Here is a 20,643-nt window from a genome sequence, read left to right on the forward strand (position 1 = left end):
GTCTTACAGCACTACAGCACTTGTACAGTTCTTACAGCACTTGTACATGTCTTACAGCACTTGTACATGTCTTACAGCACTTGTACATGTCATACAGCACTTGTACATGTCTTACAGCACTTGTACATGTCATACAGCACTTGTACATGTCTTACAGCACTTGTACATGTCTTACAGCACTTGTACATGTCTTACAGCACTTGTACATGTCTTACAGCACTTGTACATGTCTTACAGCACTAGTACATGTCTTACAGCACTTGTACATGTCTTACAGCACTTGTACATGTCTTACAGCACTTGTACATGTCTTACAGCACTTGTACATGTCTTACAGCACTTGTACAGCACTTGTACATGTCTTACAGCACTTGTACATGTCTTACAGCACTTGTACATGTCTTACAGCACTTGTACATGTCTTACAGCACTTGTACATGTCTTACAGCACTTGTACATGTCTTACAGCACTAGTTACACATGTCTTACAGCACTTGTACATGTCTTACAGCACTTGTACATGTCTTACAGCACTTGTACATGTCTTACAGCACTTGTACATGTCTTACAGCACTTGTACATGTCTTACAGCACTTGTACATGTCTTACAGCACTTGTACATGTCTTACAGCACTTGTACATGTCTTACAGCACTTGTACATGTCTTACAGCACTTGTACATGTCTTACAGCACTTGTACATGTCTTACAGCACTTGTACATGTCTTATAGCACTTGTACATGTCTTACAGCACTTGTACATGTCTTACAGCACTTGTACATGTCTTACAGCACTTGTACATGTCTTACAGCACTTGTACATGTCTTACAGCACTTGTACATGTCTTACAGCACATGTACATGTCTTACAGCACTTGTACATGTCTTACAGCACTTGTACATGTCTTACAGCACTTGTACATGTCTTACAGCACTTGTACATGTCTTACAGCACTTGTACATGTCTTACAGCACTTGTACATGTCTTACAGCACTTGTACATGTCTTACAGCACTTGTACATGTCTTACAGCACTTGTACATGTCTTACAGCACTTGTACATGTCTTACAGCACTTGTACATGTCTTACAGCACTTGTACATGTCTTACAGCACTTGTACATGTCTTACAGCACTTGTACATGTCTTACAGCACTTGTACATGTCTTACAGCACTTGTACATGTCTTATAGCACTTGTACATGTCTTACAGCACTTGTACATGTCTTATAGCACTTGTACATGTCTTATAGCACTTGTACATGTCTTACAGCACTTGTACATGTCTTACAGCACTTGTACATGTCTTACAGCACTTGTACATGTCTTACAGCACTTGTACATGTCTTACAGCACTTGTACATGTCTTACAGCACTTGTACATGTCTTACAGCACTTGTACATGTCTTACAGCACTTGTACATGTCTTACAGCACTTGTACATGTCTTACAGCACTTGTACATGTCTTACAGCACTTGTACATGTCTTACAGCACTTGTACATGTCTTACAGCACTTGTACATGTCTTACAGCACTTGTACATGTCTTACAGCACTTGTACATGTCTTACAGCACTTGTACATGTCTTACAGCACTTGTACATGTCTTACAGCACTTGTACATGTCTTACAGCACTTGTACATGTCTTACAGCACTTGTACATGTCTTACAGCACTTGTACATGTCTTACAGCACTTGTACATGTCTTACAGCACTTGTACATGTCTTATAGCACTTGTACATGTCTTACAGCACTTGTACATGTCTTACAGCACTTGTACATGTCTTACAGCACTTGTACATGTCTTACAGCACTTGTACATGTCTTACAGCACTTGTACATGTCTTACAGCACTTGTACATGTCTTACAGCACTTGTACATGTCTTACAGCACTTGTACATGTCTTATAGCACTTGTACATGTCTTACAGCACTTGTACATGTCTTATAGCACTTGTACATGTCTTACAGCACTTGTACATGTCTTACAGCACTTGTACATGTCTTACAGCACTTGTACATGTCTTACAGCACTTGTACATGTCTTACAGCACTTGTACATGTCTTACAGCACTTGTACATGTCTTACAGCACTTGTACATGTCTTACAGCACTTGTACATGTCTTACAGCACTTGTACATGTCTTACAGCACTTGTACATGTCTTACAGCACTTGTACATGTCTTACAGCACTTGTACATGTCTTACAGCACTTGTACATGTCTTACAGCACTTGTACATGTCTTACAGCACTTGTACATGTCTTACAGCACTTGTTCATGTCTTACAGCACTTGTACATGTCTTACAGCACTTGTACATGTCTTACAGCACTTGTACATGTCTTACAGCACTTGTACATGTCTTACAGCACTTGTACATGTCTTATAGCACTTGTACATGTCTTACAGCACTTGTACATGTCTTACAGCACTTGTACATGTCTTACAGCACTTGTACATGTCTTACAGCACTTGTACATGTCTTACAGCACTTGTACATGTCTTACAGCACTTGTACATGTCTTACAGCACTTGTACATGTCTTACAGCACTTGTACATGTCTTACAGCACTTGTACATGTCTTACAGCACTTGTACATGTCTTACAGCACTTGTACATGTCTTACAGCACTTGTACATGTCTTACAGCACTTGTACATGTCTTACAGCACTTGTACATGTCTTACAGCACTTGTACATGTCTTACAGCACTTGTACATGTCTTACAGCACTTGTACATGTCTTACAGCACTTGTTCATGTCTTACAGCACTTGTACATGTCTTACATCACTTGTACATGTCTTACAGCACTTGTACATGTCTTACAGCACTTGTACATGTCTTACAGCACTTGTACATGTCTTACAGCACTTGTACATGTCTTACAGCACTTGTACATGTCTTACATTACAGCGCGTAACGTAATCTTAACACCCAGCCATGTCTTACAGCGCTTGTACGTATTCTTGAACACTTGTGCATTATCTTCAAGCGCTTGGCCGTAATCTTACAGCGCGTACGTAATCTTGCAACCTTATTACGTGTCTTACCAGCGCTTATTACATGTCTTACCTAACACTTAGTTACACATAATCTTACAGCGCTTGTACGTAATTCGCCTGACATATACGTAATCTTCTTGGCACTTGTAACATGTCTTACGGCATCTACGTAATCTTGCAACACTTGTACATTATCTTTATAACTACTTAATACATGTCTTGCAATATATTACGTTATCTTGCTGCATAATACGTATCTTTACAACACTTGTACGTAATCTTATTAACGGCCTGTACATGTCTTACAACTTCACTTGTATGCATAATCTTATACTTGCTTGTGTACATGTCTTCTGTACTTGTACATAATCATACGACGCGTGCGTTAATCTTAACAACACTTGTACATGTCATTAGCACTTGTACGTATCTTGCAACATAGCATATGTCTTCCAACGCTTATTTTTATTGTCTTAACTTAGCAATGCGTAATCTTGCAGCATGTACGTAATCTTACAGCTTGCACGATAATCTTACAGCACTTGTACATGTCTTACAGCACTTGTACATAATCTTACAAGCACTTGTACATGTCTTAGCACTTGCACATTGTCCATTATCTTAACCCCAACCTTAATACATGTCTTACAGCACTTGTGCATTGTCTTACAACACTTGTACGTTAATCTTCAAGCACTTAGTTACACACATGTCTTACAGCACCAGTACATGTCTTTTATGCTTGTAACATGTCTTACAACGCTGCCAATTACACGCCACTTATAGCATGTACGTTATCTTAACAACTTGGCCAATACATGTCTTACAGCACCTTATTACGTAATCTTATTAACAACCTTGTACATGTCTTACAGCACTTGTGCATGTCTTTTGCAACCATTGTACATGTCTTACAAGCACTTGTTACATGTGTCTTGCACAACATTATTACATAATCTTACAGCACTTGGCCACATGTCTTACAACACTTAATTACATGTCTTACAAGCACTTATACATGTCTTTACTTAACCTTGTACATAATCTTACAGCACTTGTTGTACGTCTAACATATTACACAATCTTCTAACAATATGCATAATCTTTAACCTTATTACATAATCTTACAGTACTTGATGTCTTTAACAGCCTTAGTTACCGCATGTCTTACAGCACTTTGTACATGTCTTACAAGCACTTGTTAATTACATGTCTTACAACATACGTTATGCATGTCTTACAGCACTGTACATATCCTTACAACACTTATTACATGTCTTACAGCCTTGTGCATGTCTTACAACAACTTGTACATGTCTTACTGCTTATTACAATCTTCTTAACACTTGTACATAATCTTGTACTTGTACAATGTCTTACCAAGCACTAGTTACACATGTCTTACAGCACTTGAGTACGTATCTTACCAGCACTTATTACATGTCTTACAACACTTGTACATGTCATGAAACGCCATGCTGTTGTCTTCAACACTAGTTACATGTCTTACAGCGCCTTGTACATGTGCACAGCACTTGCCATAATCTTACAGCACTTATTACATGTCATTACAACGCCTTACATTATCTTTAACCCTTGTACATGTCTTACAGCACCTTTGTACATATCTTACAAGCACCCTTGTACGTAATCTTACAGCATATGCCATTGTCTTCCTATACTTATAATGTCTTACAGCACTTATTCACATGTCTTATTAGGCCACTAGTTACATGTCTTACAGCACTTGTACATATCTTAGCAGCCTTGTACATGTCTTACCAAGCACTTGTACATAATCTTACAGCACTTGTACATGTCTTACAAGCTTACTTGTACATGTCTTACAAGCACTTATTACGTAATCTTACAGCCTTGTACATAATCTTACCAAGCACTTAGTTACGCATATCTTGCTTGTAGTACGTATCTTACAGCACTTGTGCATATCTTACAGCGCTTGTACACATGTCTTGCAACACTTGTTACATGTCTTACAACACTTGTACGTAATTCAAACACAGCATATTACCTTATTCTTGCAACGCTTAATGCATTGTCAACACGGCACTTGCGCGTGTCTTACAACAACAACACGTTAATCTTACGGCACTAGTTACACATTCAATCTTACTTTTGTACATGTCTTACAGCACTTGTACATGTCTTACAAGCACTTGTACATCTTGCACTTGTATTACAATGTCTTACTATTGTACATGTCTTACAACTGCTGTACATAATCTTCACAGCACCTTGTACATGTCTTTACAACTTGCATAATTGTATAGCATGTACATGTCTTACAAGCACTTGTACATCATATTACAGCACTTGGTACCATAATCTTGCAACAACTTATAGCCATGTCATTACAGCACTTGTACATGTCTTCACAGCCTTTGTACCATAGTTCATGCAGCACTTGTGCTTACAGTCCTTTGTACTTATTGCATGTCTTACAAGCACTTAATACATGTCTTACTGAACATTAATTACATGTCTTACAGCACTTGTACATAATCTTACAACACTTGAGTTATCTTAGCGATTGATCATTCTTCCCAACCGCTTGTACATGTCTTTACAGGCACTTGTACATCATCTTTAACAGCCATAATACAATATCTTGCAGCACTTGTACGTTATCTTACAACGTCATTACATGTCCTTGCAGCGATTGTACGTTAATCATGGCATTAATTACCGTTCAATCTTACAAGCACTTATTACGTAATCTTGCAGCACTTGCCATGTCTTGTACTTGTACATAATCTTACAACCTTGTACATGTCTTAACATTATTACATGTCTTACAACACTTGTACATGTCTACAGCATAATTACGTAATCTTACAACATATTACATGTCTTACATGCTGTATAATCTTTGGCAACGCTTGTACATGTCTTTACAGCACTTATGCATGTCTTACTTTAGCATTACACATGTCTTATAGCTTACTTAATACATAATCTTACAGCACTTATACATGTCATTACAACACTTATTACATGTCTTACAGCACCTTGTGCATGTCTTACAACTTGCCAGCCGCATATCTTACAAGCACTTGTACATGTCTTACAACCGCCATTACATAATCTTACAGCACTTGTACACATGTCTTTTACAAGCACTTAATACATGTCTTACAGCACTTAACACATGTCTTTGCAACGCGTACATATCTTACAAGCACTTATACATATCTTACAGCACTTGTACATATCTTTACAAGCACTTGTACATGTCTTGCTTATGTAACACTTGTACGTTAATCAGCACTTGTACATGTCTTACAACACTTATTACATGTCTTATAGCACTTGTACATGTCTTGCAACACTTTATTACATGTCTTACAAGCACTTAGTTACATGTCTTGCAACGCCAATACGCCTCTTACAACGCCCAGTACATTGTCTTACAACATGTACATAATCTTACAGCACTTGTACATGTCTTACAAGCACTTGTACATGTCTTACAAGCTACTTATACATGTCTTACAGCATAATACATATCTTACAACAACCTTATTACATGTCTTACAACAACCTTATTACATATCTTACAAGCACTTGTACATGTCTTACAACAACACTTATACATGTCTTACAGCACTTTAATACATGTCTTACAGCACTTGTACATATCTTACAGCACTTATTACATATCTTATAACACTTATGCATGTCTTACAAGCGCGTACATGTCTTACAGCCACTTGTTACGTTGTCTTGCAAACACTTGTTGGCCATGTCCTTATGCGCTGGCATGTCTTAACAGCCTTGTTACGTTAATCTTAACAACACTTGTACATGTCTTAACAGCACTTGTAACATGTCTTTATAGCGCCATTATACGTAATCTAAGCATGTTGCATGTTCTTACAACCTTGTACATGTTCTTACAGCACTTGTTACATTGTTCTTACGACAATGTTACATGTCTTAACCCCAGGCACTTAATACATTGTCTTACAGCACACTTATTGCATGTCTTACAACCACTTGTACATGTTCTTACAACGTACATGTTCTTACAGCATTATGCATGTCTTACAGCACTTGTACATATTCTACAGCACTTGTAACCGTAATCTTATTAGCACTTGTACGTTAATTCTTATTACTTGTACATCTTACAGCACCCTTGTTACATCGTTCTTACAGCGTATGCATGTCTTAACAGCACTTGTTACGTTATATTCAGCACTTGTATGTCTTATAGCCACTTGTTACATGTTCTTATTAATATGTTACAATGTCTTGTTACTTGTACATGTCTTGCTTACTTATGCATAATTCTTACAGCACTTGTACGTTATCTGTACTTAGCCACATTGTCTTATAGCATTAATACATGTCTTATAACCCCTTGTGCAATGTTACAGCCTTGTACATGTCTTGCAACACTTGTGCATGTTTTACAGCGCATGCACATGTCTTATAACTTGTACATGTCTTGGCATACATAATCTTGTACTTGTACATGTCTTACAGCACTGTACATATCTTACAGCATATTACATATCTTACAGCACTTGTACATGTCTTGTACTTGTACATGTCTTACAACGCGCCTGTCTTACAACCTTGTACATATCTTATAGCATGTACATATCTTACAGCACACTTATTACATATCATACAGCATGTACATGTCTTACAGCACTTGTACATAATCATAGCACTTGTACATATCTTACAACACTTGTACATATCTTTAACACTTATGTACATATCTTGCACTTGTACATATCTTCAAGCACTTGTGCATATCTTTAACCTTACATATCTTTAACCTTGTACATGTCTTTGACACTTGTACATGTCTTACAACCACTTAATACATATCTGCCTGCACTTGTACATATCTTAACACCAATACATATCTTACAGCACTTGTACATGTCTTGTATATACATGTCTTACCAGCACTAGTTACACATGTCTTACATACTTGTACATGTCTTGTACTTAATACATATCTTACAACACTTGTATACATATCATACAACATATACATATCTTAGCACACTAGTTACACATGTCTTACAGCACTTGTACGTATCTTACAGCACTTGGCATGTCTTACAACACTTGTACATATCTTACAACTTGTATTACATATCTTGCAACACTTAGCCCATGTCTTAGCACTTATTTTTATGTCTTACAGCACTAGTTACCACGTATCTTACAGCGCATGCGTATCTTACAGCGCTTGTACATGTCTTACAGCACTTGTACATGTCTTGTACTAGTTACACATGTCTTACAGCATGTACATGTCTTACAACCATAATACATATCTTACAACACTTGTACATATCTTACAGAACTTATTACATAATCTTATAAGCTGCTGCACATGTCTTGCAGCACTTGTACATATGTTACAGCGCTTGTGCATGTCTTACAGTATAATACATGTCTTATAAGCACTTACACATCTTACAGCACTTGTACATATCTTACAGCGCGGCCGCATGTCTTACGCGCCCAGCATGTCTTACAGCGCCTTATGTCTTCGGCACTTGTGCATGTCTTATAAGCACTTGTACATATCTTACAGCACTTGTACATGTCTTTAGCATATACATGTCTTGCTTTTAATTACACATGTCTTATAGCACTTGTACATATCTTTAGCTCTTGTGCATGTCTTACAACCTTATACATGTCTTATAGCACTTGTACATATCTTGCTTTATATACATGTTTCTGTACTTGTACATGTCTTATAGCACTTGTACATGTCTTGTACTTGCACATGTCTTACAGCATGCCACATGTCTTGCTTACTTGTACATATCTTACAACACTTGTACATATCTTACAGCACTTGTACATGTCTTGCAGCCTTGTGCATGTCTTACAACACTTGTACATGTCTTTCAGCTTGCTTGCCATGTGTATAACCCTTGTACATGTCTTACACCACTTGTCACATGTCTTATAGTTTATACATGTCTTACAACATACATATCTTACAGCACTTATACATGTCTTAGCACTAGTTACACATATCTTACTGCACTTGTACATGACTTATAACTTATCATGTCTTACAACACTTGTACATGTCTTATAGCACTTGTACATGTCTTACATATATACATATCTTACAGCACTTGTACATATAACCTGTACTTGTACATAATCTTACAGCATGCATGTCTTACAGCACTTGTACATGTCTTACAGCACTTGTACATATCTTCCATCCTTGTACATGTCTTACAGCCTTGTACATGTCTTACAACACCTTGTATGCATATCTTACAGCGCTTGTACATATCTTATCTTCTTATACATGTCTTATAAGCATGGCGTGTCTTTAACACTTGTACATGTCTTATAAGCACTTGCATGTCTTCTAACACTTATGCACATGTCTTACAACACTTATACACATATCTTGTACTTATGCATATCTTACAGCATGCCACATATCTTACAACCCACTTGTACATGTCTTTACAACACTTGTACATGTCTTACAACATAGCACATAATATCTTGCTTTGTACATCTTACAACACTTAATACATGTCTTACATAGCACTTATGCATGTCTTCACAGAACATGCGTGTCTTACAGCACTTGTACATGTCTTACAACTTGCTTGTACATGTCTTACAGCGCTTGTACACATGTCTTACCACTAATAGTTACACATATCTTACAGCACTTGTACATGTCTTACAACGCCCATGCATATCTTACAGTACTTAATACATGTCTTACAGCCTTGTACATCTCTTCCAGCATAGTTCACACATGTCTTACAGCATGTACATGTCTTACAGCGCTTGTACACATGTCTTGCAACTTGTACATGTCTTACAGCACTTGTACGTGTCTTATAGCACTTGTACATATCACCACAACCTTGTACATGTCTTACAGCACTTGTACATTTCTTGCACTTGTACATGTCTTACAGCGCGTACATGTCTTACAGCCTAGTTACACATGTCTTACAGCGCGTACATGTCTTACAGCCTTGTGCATGTCTTACAACTTATAATACATGTCTCACAACCCCCTTGTACATGTCTTCACAGCCACTTATTACATAATCTTATAAGCACTTGTACATATCTTTAGCACTTGTACGTATCTTATAGCATGTACATCTTACAGCGCCTTACATGTCATGCAACGCGCTTTTGTGTCTTGCTGCTTAACCGCATGTCATACAGCGCTTGTACATATCTTACAGCCTTGTACATGTCTTACAGCACTTAATACGTAATCTTTAACACTTATTACATGTCTTCCACAGCACTTGTACGTATCTTACCAACACTGCAACCCATTGTCTTACAGCGCATGCATGTCTTACAGCACTTGTACATGTCTTACAGCGCTTGTACGTAATCTTGCAGCGCGTTGCGTAATCTTCTGTAAGCAATGTACGTGTCTTTGTTGTACATGTCTTACAGCAACTTGTACATTGTCTTGCAACACTAGTTACATGTCTTACAAGCACTTATACATGTCTTACAGCACTTATTACATATCTTCCCTGTACTGTACATTGTCATACAAGCCTTGTACATATCTTACAGCACTAGTTACAACATGTCTTACAACGCTTGTACATGTCTTGTTACTTAGTACGTAATCTTACAACACTTATGCATTGTCTTACAGCATATGCATCTACAGTACTTAATAACATGTCTTACAGCAACTTGTACATGTCTTACAACATGTACATGTCTTACAGCGCGTATACGTATCTTACAGTACTTGTTACGTATCTTCTGGCACCTTAGTTACACATGTTCTTACAGCGCGTACGTATCTTACAGCGCACTTATACATGTCTTACAGTAACTTGTTACATGTCTTACAGCAACTTGTACCAATCTAAGCCATGTGTCTTATAATGCTTGTACATTATCTTGCAACCTTGTACATATCTTACAACATATTACATATCTTACAACATATACATGTCTTATTAGCATATACATATCTGTACTTATTACAATGTCTTATAAGCACTTGTACATAATCTTACAGGCATATTACATGTCCATATACAGCACTTGTACATAATCTTTAACACTTAGTATGTCATTACAACACTTGTACATGGCTTACAGCATTATTAACCATTGTCTTACAGCACTTATGTCTTTACAGCACTTGTACATAATCTTGTATGTACATATCTTACAACACTTACAACATATCTTGCAACACTTATACATATCTTACCAGCATGTACGTAATCTTACAGCAGCCACATTATCTTGACTTGTACATGTCTTACAGCACTTAATACATGTCTTACAGCATATACATTGTCTTAGAACACTTATACGTGTCTTATAGGCACTTTGTACATATCTTACAACACTTGTACATATCTTACAGCACTTGTACATGTCTTACAACACTTGTACATATCTAACATGTTACATGTCTTCAGCACTTGTTACATGTCTTACAACCTTGTAACCCATATCTTACAGCGCCTTGTACATGTCTCAACACTTAATTACATGTCTTATAGTACTTGTACATATCCTTACAACACTTGTGCATGTCCTTATAGCACTTGTACATAGTCTTACACTTGCTTGTACCCGTAATCTTACAGCACTTGTACATGTCTTACAACACTAATTAATATGTCTTATAAGCACTTGTACATTGACCTACGCACTTGTTACCTGTCTTCTGTACTGTACGTGTCTTATAGCACTTGTACATGTCTTACAAAACAATACATATCTTACAGCGCTTGTACATTGTCCTTACAACATAATACGTGTCTTTAATGCACTTGTACATGTCTTCTTACTTAATATGTCTTACAACGCCTTGTACATGTCTTACAACACTTGTTACATTGTCTTACAACGCGTATGTCTTACAACTGCTGTACATGTCTTCTGACGCTTGTTACGTAATCTTCTGGTTCATATTACGTATCTTCAACCTTGTACATTGTCTTATAACACTTAATACGTAATCTTACAGCACTTGTACATGTCTTATCTTATATCTTCTGTTACTTGTACATGTCTTACAGCATATGCATTGTCTTCACAATACTTATTATCTTATAACACTTGTACATATCTTAGCGAAATTGTACATATCTTCTAACCACTTAATACGTAATCTTACAGCATGTACATGTCTTATTAACGCGTACGTAATCTTACAGCATTGCGTAATCTTACCAACCTTGTACATATCTTACAGCGCTTGTACGTAATCCTTTACAACCTTGTACATGTTTTACAGCACTTGCACATGTCTTACAGCACTTATACATGTCTTACAGCACACACTTAGTTACACATGTCTTACAAGCACTTGTACATATCTTACAGCACTTGTACATGTCTTACAACACTTAATTACATGTCTTGCCCAACTTGTACATGTCTTACAGCACTAGTTACACATGTCTTACAGCACTTGTACATGTCTTACAGCACTTGTACATTGTCTTGCCACAACACTTAGTACATATCTTCTGACATCTTATGGTTACAACCTTAATACATGTCTTACAGCAACCTTGTACATGTCTTTGCAACCTTGTACATGTCTTACAGCGCATGCATGTCTTGTACTTGCACGTAATCTTACAGCACTTATACATATCTTACAGCACTTAGTTACATGTCTTACAACGCATGCATTGTCTTACAGCGCATGTACATGTCTGCTTACTTGTAACATGTCTTGCAGCACTTGTACATGTCTTACCAGCGCCGCATGTCTTACAGCACTTGTGCATGTCTTACAAGCGTATGCATGTCTTATTAGCACTTGTACATGTCTTACAGCACGTTACATGTCTTATAGCGATTGTGCATGTACAGCGCGTAACATCATGCAACGCTTGTGCATGTCTTACAACACTTGGCCACTTGTAATCATGCAACTTGCTTGTTACGTATCTTGCCAACCTTGTACGTAATCTTACAGCGCGTACGTGTCTTGCAACCCATACATATCTTTAGCTATGTGCATGTCTTCGCGAATTGCACATGTCTTGCTTGCCATTGCATGTCTTACAGCGCGCCGCATCTTGCAGGCACTTGTACGTATCTTACAGCACTTGTAATGTCTTACAGCACTTGTACATGTCTTGCAACTTCAACTTATTACGTGTCTCAACCTTGTACCGTCTTATAGCACTTGTACATGTCTTACAACTTGTACGTAATCGTATAGCGCTTGTACGTAATCTTCTGCTTGTACGTGTTACAGCGCGTACATGTCTTACAACAACTAGTTACAACATGTCTTATAGCACTTGTACATGACTTATAAGCACTTGCACATGTCTTGCTGCCTTACAATCTTATAGCATATGCACATAATCTTTGTACTTGTACATGTCTTACAAGCACTTGTACATATCTTACAGCACTTATGCATGTCTTACAACCATTGTACATAATCTTCAGCACCTTATGCATGTCTTACCTTGCTTGTACATGTCTTTGTTACTTGTACATGTCTTGTACTTGTACATGTCTTACAGCACCTTGTACATGTCTTACAGCACTTGTACATTGTCTTACAACCTTGTATGTCTTACTAAGCACTTGTACATGTCTTACAAGCACTTGTGCATGTCTTATAGCACTTATGCATTAATCTTTAACACTTATTACATGTCTTACAGCACTTGTTACGTAATCTTGCTGATAATACATGTCTTATAACCTTGTACATGTCTTACAAGCACTTGTACATGTCTTGCCACTTGTACATGTCTTACAGCGCTTTTAATACATCTTACAGCGCCATACATAATCTTACAAGCACCTTAACATGTCTTACAACGCCACTTATACCATAGCGCTCTTACGTAATCTTACTTAACCACAAGTACGTTAATCTAGCACTTATGCATAATCTTATTAACACTTAATACATATCTTACAGCACTTATTACGTATCATACAGCACTTGTACATAATCTTTACAGCATGTACATTGTCTTACAACACTTGTACAATGACATTATCTTTAAGCGCCCTTATACATATCTTACAACAACTTATTACATGTCTTCTTGGCACTTATGCATAATCTTTACACTTAATACATGTCTTACAGCGCACTTGTACATCATCTTCAACCAGCACTTATGTCATTATCTTGGCACTTGCAACCACGTATCTTTTTAACTGCTGTACATGTCTTACAGCGCCTTGTACATATCTTTACAACCTTGTCACATGTCTTACAGCACTTGTACATGTCTTAACGGCACTTGTGCCCAACCTGTCTTACAAGCATTAATACATGTCTTCATAGCCACTTGTACATGTCTTACAACACTTGTACATATCTTGTTACATGTCTTACAACATTAGCACATGTCTTTACAGCACTTGTACATGTCTTATAACATTATACATATCTTACAAGCGCGTACATATCTTGCAACAACCTTGTACATGTCTTACAGCACTTGTGCATATCTTACAACACTTGTACATATCTTATAGCGCCTTGTACATATCTTATAACTTAATACATATCTTACAGCACTTATACATGTCTTACAACCTTGTACATATCTTTGCACTTGTACATGTCTTATAAGCACTTATACATATCTTATTAGCACTTATACATATCTTACAACACTTGTACATAATCTTACAGCACTTGTTACATATCTTACAAGCACTTATACATATCTTGCACTTATTGCATGTCCTTACAAGCACTTATTACATGTCTTTGGCACTTGTATATCTTATATAACACTTGTACATTGTCTTGCAACGCCATACATATCTTTACCAAGCACTTGTACATCTTCCACAGCACTTGTACATGTCTTTACAGCTACTTGTACATGTCTTACAGCGCCTTTGTGTCATTGTCTTACTGCCTTGTACATATCTTTAGCACCCTTATGCATGTCTTACAAGCACTTGTACATATCTTACAAGCACTTGTACATATCTTTCATAACACTTATACATGTCTTACAACGCGTACATGTCTTACAACAGCTTAGCCATGTCTTACAGCACTTATACATGTCTTGCAACACTTGTACATGTCTTACAGCACTTGGCTACATGTCTTACAGCACTTGTACATGTCTTACAGCGCTGGCCATGTCTTCTTGTAGCAATGCAATGTCTTACAAGCACTTAATACATATCTTACAACACTTGTACGTTAATCTTGCAGCACTTGTACGTTAATCTTTTTAGCACCTTGTACATGTCTTACAGCACTTATACATTATCTTACAGCACTTGTACATATCTTACAAGCACCCCTAGTTACCGTAATCTTACAAGCAACTTGTACGTAATCTTACAGCACTTGTACGTATCTTACAGCACTGCCATGTCTTACAGCACTTAGTTACACATGTCTTACCAGCAACTTGTACATGTCTTACAGCCTTGTACCGTTAATCTTCTTACTTATTACATGTCTTACATCCTTGTACATGTCTTGCAGCACCGCGTAATCTTTGCAACACTTATACATGTCTTACAGCACTTAGTTACATGTCTTTGGCACTTAATACATGTCTTGGCACTTGTACATGTCTTAACAACTTACTTGCACATGTCTTACAAGCACTTAGTTACATGTCTTACAGCACTTGTGTCTGGCACTTGTATGTCTTGCAGCACTTGTACATGTCTTATAAGCACTAGTTACACATATCTTACAGCACTTGTACATGTCTTACAGCACTTGTATACATGTCTTGCAACATATTACATGTCCTTTTAGCACTAATTAACACATTGTCTTGCACTTGTTCATGTCTTACAAGCACTTGTACATATCTTACAGCCTTGTACATATCTTACAACACTTGTACCATGTCTTTACAGCACCTTAATACATAATCTTGTTAACAGCCACATATCTTACACATTGTACATTATCAGCACTTGTACATGTCTTACAGGCACTTGTACATGTCTTTTGGCAGCTTAATACATGTTATTTGGCACTTGTACATATCTTACAGCACTTATACATGTCTTAGCAACCTTGTACATGTCTTACAGCACTTGGCACATGTCTTACAAGCACTTAGTTACACATGTCTTCACAACGCCACTTGTACATAATCTTACAGCACTTATACATGTCTTACAGCACTTGTACATGTCTTACCAAGCACCTTAGTTACACATGTCTTACAGCACCTTGTACATATCTTACAACACTTGTACATATCTTTACAGCACTTCTACATGTCTTTTACAAGCACTTGTACATGTCTTATAGCCTTGTACATAATCTTACAACCATATTGCACCATGTCTTATTAGACACTTGTACATGTCTTTAACACTTATACATAATAACTTACAGCCCGCGGCACATGTCTTTAACAGCAGTAGCATTATCTTTTAGCACTTGTACTTATAGTCCTTGCAACACTTGTGCAGCCTTATTGCAGCACTTGTACATATCTTACAACGCCTTGTACGATAATCTTTATAGCGCGTACCTTGTACATTATAACTTTTTAACCTTGTACATATCTTACAGCACTTATTACATATCTTACAACGCTTAATACATGTCTTTAGCCTTGCATACATGTCTTCACAAGCACTTGTGTACATATCTTACAAGCACTTGTACATATCTTATCCTATATTAATACATATCTTACAGCACTTAGTACATATCTTACAACACTTATACATGTCTTACAGCACTTGTACATGTCTTATAACTTGTTACATAATCTTACAACGCCACTTTGTACATATCTTACAACACCAGCCACATATCTTATTAGCTTACTTTAATACATGTCTTACAACCTTATTACATGTCTTACAGCACTTGTTACACGTAATCTTACAACACTTATTACATGTCTTACAGCGCCTTGTTGCATATCTTTACAACATATTGCACATCTTACTTTGGCACTTGTACGTATCTTGCGCCTTCTTATCCAACCGTACTTGCACGTCTTATTAACGACAACTTTTGTACATATCTTGCAACACTTGTACATATCTTACAGCGCCGTACGTATTCTTCAACACTTGTACGTTATCTTAACACATTAATACATATCTTACAACACTTGGCCACATATCTTACCAACCTTGTACGTTAATCTACAACGCATGCAATGTCTTTTGCAACTTATACATATCTTACAACACTTAATTACATATCTTACAAGCACTTGTACATATCTTACAGCCTTATTACATGTCTTACAAGCACTTATACATGTCGCTTACAAGCGATAGTTACATGTCTTACAGCACTTGTACATAATCTTACAGCACTTAATACGTAATCGCCACAACACTTATTACGTAATCTTGCAACGGCCTTGTACATATCTTATAACTTGCTATGCATATCTTACAGACGCGTACGTGTCTTACAACGCGCTTGTTTTGTAATCTTGCCAGCGCTTTGTACGTAATCTTGCAACGCGTGCGTGTCTTCACAGCGCGTACGTAATCTTTACAACGCTTGTACGTAATCTTCCTGAACGCGTTACGTTAATCTTGCAACCCTTATGCGTTGATGCAATGGCGCCTTGTACGTAATCTTGCAACACTTGGCGCCGTGTTTGACAGCGTTACGTGTCGTTTGGCTGCTTTTATGCGTTATTACGGCGCTGTGCCGTGTCTGGCATTGTGCGTGTCTTTGACGCGTACGTGTCTTTGGCCTTGTACGTTAATCTGACACGTACGTTAATCTTGAGCTTGTACGTTGTCTGGCACTTATTACGTAATCTTCTGGCCCTTATTACTTTATGTCTTCGGCACTTGTACGTAATCTTGGCAACATATTACGTAATCTGGCGCTTGTATTAATCAGGCGCGTACGTAATCTTATTAGCGCGTAACGTGACTTAATAACGATTGTACATTGACAGGCGCTTGTTACGTAATCTTCCAACACTTATTGGCCATGTCTTACAAACAACTTCTGTTACATGTCTTCTTGCTTGTACATAATCTTACAGCAACTTGTACCAATAATGCATCACTTAATACCCATGGTCGTTACAACACTTGTACATGTCTTACAACTTTTACTGCCTTATGTCTTACAGCACCTAAGTTACACATTGTCTTAACTTGTACATGTCTTACAGCACTTGTTGCATGTCTTACAACACCTTGTACAATGTCTTGGCACTAGTTACACATGTCTTACAACACTTGTGCATGTCTTGACACTTGGCACGTCTTGTACTTTTAATGCACATAATCTTACAGCACTTAGTTACACATGTCTTACAACACCTTACACATAATCTTACAGCACTAATACCTTGTCTTACAGCACTTATTTTGTGTCTTACAGCACTTAAGTTACATGTCTTGTACTTGTTCATGTCTTAACAGCACTTGTACATGTCTTACGAACATAATTATGTCTTAAGCATACTTCGTACAATGTCTTGCACCCCTAATACATGTCTTACCTTATTAATACAATGTCTTACAACACTTGTTACATGTCTTACAACATAACCTGTGTCTTACAACACCTTGTACATGTCATATAGCACTTGTACATGTCTTACAGCACTTGTACATGTCTTATCTTGTACATGTCTTACAGCACTTGTACATGTCTTGCCAACACTTGTACATGTCTTACAGCACCTTAGTTACATGTATTACAGCACTTGTACATTGACTTATGCTTGTACATTAATCTTAAGCTACTTGTACATGTCTTACAGCAACCTTAGTTACACATGTCTTACAGCACTTGTTACATGTCTTACAACGCAATACGTTAATGTCTTACAACGCGTACGTTAATCAGCTTACTTGTGTACATGTCTTACAGCAACCTTGTACATAATCTTACAGCACGTTACGTAATCATTCGTATTGCTAATATTGTACAACCGCATACATGTCTTACAGCACTTGTACGCAATCTTACAACGCCTTGTACGTAATCTTTATAACTTGCACGTAATTCTTTACAGCACTTATACATTGTCTTACAGCCCTTGTACATAATCTTACAAGCACTTGTACATGTCTTACAACACTTGTACATGTCTTACAGCACCTTGTACATGTCTTATAACTACTGGTACCATTGTTCTTGCTTCTTAATTACGTTATCAGCTTTACTTGTACATGTCTTACAGCACTAGTTACACATGTCTTATAGCACTTGTACATGACTTACCAGCACTTATACATGTCTTACAGCTTTGCTTGTACGTAATCTTATAGCACTTGTCGTTCACAGCACTTGTACATGTCTTACAACACCCCTTGCACGATGTCTTATTAGCACTTGTACATGTCTTACGGCACTTATTACGTTAATCTTCAGCACTTGTACATGTCTTACCAACACTTATTACATGTCTTACAGCACTTGTTACATGTCTTGCACTTGTACATGTCTTACAGCACTTGTACATTGTCTTACTGTACTGCCATGTCTTTCAACAATACATATCTTATAGCACTTGTACATATCTTACAACATAATAACATGTCTTATAGCACTTGTACATGTCTTCTTTATTAGCCACATGTCTTCAACACTTGTACATATCTTACCAACACTTATTACATGTCTTATTAGCACTTGTACATGTCTTAGCATCCCTTGTACATGTCTTACAAGCTATTACATGTCTTACTAACCAATGTACATGTCTTTACAGGCACTAGTTACACATGTCTTATTAGCACTTGTACATGACTTATTAGCACTTGTACATGTCTTACAGCACTTGTACCATGTCTTACAATACTTGTACATATCTTACAACATACTTAATACATGTCTTACAACACTTGTACATGTCTTATAACCTTGTACATGTCTTAGTACTTGTACATGTCTTACAAGCACTTGTACATGTCTTCACAGCACTTGTACATGTCTTACAACACTGTACATGTCTTACAACATATGTACATGTCTTACAGCACTTGTACATGTCTTACAAGCACTTATTACATGTCTTTATAGCCTTATACATGTCTTCTCTGTTACATGTCTTACAACTTGTACATGTCTTACAACACTTATTACATGCATGTATAACTTGCTTGTACGTGTCTTACAACTTACTATTACATGTCTTCTAACAACTTGTATGTCTTTACAGCACTTATTCACATTCCCCTGTACCAACCTATTATGCATGTCTTGCAGCCTTGTACATGTCTTCAGCATGAGCATGTCTTACATGCACTTGTACATTGTCTTACAGCACTTGTACATGGTTTTACAAGCAACTTATACGTAATCTTACAACACTTATTACATAATCTTTACAAACACTTAAGTTACACATATCTTTGGCACTTGTAACGTATCTTACAACATTACATGTCTTACAGCACTTAGTTACATATCTTACAACGCCATGTCTTGCACTTGTTACGTAATCTTGTATGTGCGTAATCTTACAACACTTACTTGTTATGTGTTACAAGCACTTGCACATGTCTTACAACTTGCTTGTACATGTCTTACAACGCTTGTACATGTTCAGCAGCACTTGTACGTAATCTTACAAGCACTGCACATGTCTTGACGCTTATTTGTAATCTTACATGCTTAGTACATGTATTACAGCACTTGTACATAATCTTACAGCATATT

Source organism: Cherax quadricarinatus, chromosome 64, assembly GCF_038502225.1.
Source record: "Cherax quadricarinatus isolate ZL_2023a chromosome 64, ASM3850222v1, whole genome shotgun sequence".
Lineage (NCBI taxonomy): Eukaryota > Metazoa > Arthropoda > Malacostraca > Decapoda > Parastacidae > Cherax > Cherax quadricarinatus.